Here is a 2,814-nt window from a genome sequence, read left to right as displayed (position 1 = left end):
TGGTTCGTATATGAAAAGCTTAATTAGTATATCTTCAAACTTTCATTCTTAAACATAGACATATCATTCCTATAGCAAACATATCACAAGCATTAAACATTACAGAATGGGTCTTATTATCCATAAACTGATAAACAACATTGGCTAAACAAGACTCATGACGAATCTGAGTAGCCAAACTTATTGAAAGTAGTAGACATGTTGTGTTGGCTAGCAAACTAATATTCGTGACCAACTAGACATGCATGATATCAGGGATTGATTATTCGACAACACAACAAGCGCAGACAGATGTTCCCAACACTGGGACACAAAGGTTTGCGACAAGAAGCGGGAGTGGGTACTTCTTCAAACATCTAGCGGGACAATCAGTGCAAGGACCGCCTAGTATCACTAGCTTTCCAACATCACATACTAGTTGAGCTTCGGTTCTTGCCATCTCTACACGCACACATCATAACAACAATAAATATCTAGATTAGTTAGTCCCCATATATTATGCATATTGGAAATATAGACAAGTTTTGATAATACAAAATGAAACGGATACAAGTTTCGACGTAAATATATATAGCAGCTATAAATGCCAAGTTTTTGTAAACAATGCTAGAAAGTACGGAAAATGGGTCATTTATTCAAATATTTTTAAAACATGGTTCAAATGGACGAGTAAAAATTTATATGGTCGAAATGGACACCAAAAAAATAACAAGGATGAAACTGGATTCATCCTGACTTAAACTTAAAAAATAGCAAGGATGAAACTGGATGCATCCTGATGTAAATTAAAAATAAGAAAAAGTATTTGAAAATGGGCAGGACGAAACTGTTTACATCCTAGCTACTTTTAAATTTTTATCCATTTAAACAGTATCAAAATCTAAATGTCCTTTTCACCCAGAAATTATTGATTTTGGTCTTTTTAACCAATTTTGTGTAGAAAGTAGTTCATATATGCTAGTATATCACTGAAGGAATTTACTTACCAGAAGCAAATGGAACTGCCAAAACAAAGAAAAAATCAAAGAAAGATGATCCAGAAATCTTAGCCATGACTTTGCAGTAGGATTTTTCTCTTAACGGTAATAAGACTTATGCTCTGGTAATGATGATAGATTGCTAATTAGTTTGGTTTGTGAGATTTAACGTGCACTCGTTAGTTCTATTTATAGCGCATTGGAAATGGAAAACCTCCCCAAGTATATCCTCCTTTCGTTTTAGAATATTAGTATAATCAATAATGTACTATCTAGTCAGACAAAATTTGGTAGACTTCTTAACGTTGAATCTGTTGTTAGAATCAGTTGATATCTCGGGTAGACTTCTTAATGTGGAATCTGTTTTTAGAGTCAGTTGATATCTCCGGTAGACTCCTTCAGTTCCATCATGTGGGTACTACTATGCTACGAGGGTGTCCAATTAATACTCAGTAGAAAGTTTGTTAGTTAACTATCCTTTACTTCAAAATCATTAATATTCTTTTCATTTTTTTTTTAATCGTAGGAACGGGAAGATGAATTGTTCACTTTAAGATCGAGTACTTATTAACAGATAAACTGCAGACCCATCTACGATTAAATCGAACATGAATTTTCTAGCCGTATCTAGATTTCACATTATAATTTCAGCTATGAGTTTAAGACAGAATTGGGTTGTTAACGGTTTCTCAAGATGAGAAAACCAAACATAAAGATATGTTTATATATATTTAGAGTTACATGACTTGCTGTACAGGACTATAGCTGCCTTAGTTTGGCATACAAGACATAACAAAATAAGCGAAAACTATAAACAGAAAGAACATGAAACAAAAAGAAATTTCCTATTATTTAACACCCTCCCTCGATCTAAGCTGGTGATCGGAAACAGTAAGCTTAGAGCGTAGAAAAGAGAATCTATCCTGCGAAAGACATTTAGTAAACACATCAGCAACTTGGTCTTTATAACAAACGAAATGCAATTGTAACTGGCCACGTTGAACTCTTTCGCGAACAAAATGATAATCGATTTCAATATGTTTAGTACGACCATGGAAAATAGGATTAATAGTAAGATAGTTAGCACCAAGATTATCACACCATAAGACGGGAGGAGTGCAGACTGGAACCTTAAGTTCTTTGAGTAGAGATCCATTCCACATTAGCTCAGCACTAGCAATGACAAGACCACGATATTCAGCCTCCGTACTCGACTTAGAAACAGTTTTATGCTTTCTAGCACTCCAACAAATAAGATTCGAACCCAAGTAAACACAATACCCACTAGTGGACCGTCTATCTGTTTGATCACCAGCCCAATCAGCATCCATGTAGGCTTGAAAACTCAATTTTAAATTAGAAGAAGGCCGGAGAGTAACACCATAAGAGGAAGTACCTTGTAAATAACGGAGAATTCTCTTGACAAGAAGAAGATGCTTGTCCGTAGGATGTTGCATAAACTGACATACTTGATTGACTGAGAAGGCAAGCTCAGGCCGAGTGATCAACAAGTATTGAGGACCACCAACAAGACTCTGATTTTCAGTAGGATTTTTCAACGGAACACCATCATGTGGATTTAGCTCAGTAGAAGTAGTAAAAGGACTACACACAGGCTTTGCTCCTTGCATATTAGCACCCTCCAATAAATCCTCTATATAACGACGCTGGGAAAGAAACAAACCATCAGTTGTTCTTGTAACTTCAACACCAAGAAAAAGAGACAACTCTCCAAGATACTTTAGAGCAACTTCCTTGTGCAGAGTGTCAATAAGATGTTGCAAAAAGGAAGAAGAGGAGCCTGTTAAGTTAATATCGTCGACATATACAAGAAGAT

At 35.6% G+C, this 2,814-nt stretch overlaps 1 long non-coding RNA gene across 1 annotated transcript; it reads right to left on the bottom strand.

Annotated features, from left to right (window-relative positions):
* LOC113337509 lies at nucleotides 1–1,123 on the bottom strand. The gene is made up of 2 exons (XR_003354283.1): nucleotides 987–1,123; nucleotides 1–441 (listed from the first exon to the last, which is right to left on the bottom strand). It is a non-coding gene; the product is annotated as an uncharacterized LOC113337509 (long non-coding RNA).
* Nucleotides 1,124–2,814: the final 1,691 nt, after the last annotated feature.

This window comes from Papaver somniferum, unplaced genomic scaffold, assembly GCF_003573695.1.
Source record: "Papaver somniferum cultivar HN1 unplaced genomic scaffold, ASM357369v1 unplaced-scaffold_160, whole genome shotgun sequence".
NCBI classification, from domain to species: Eukaryota; Viridiplantae; Streptophyta; class Magnoliopsida; order Ranunculales; family Papaveraceae; genus Papaver; species Papaver somniferum.
Note: the sequence above shows the minus strand (reverse complement) of the source record. Positions and strands in the feature narration are given on the sequence as shown.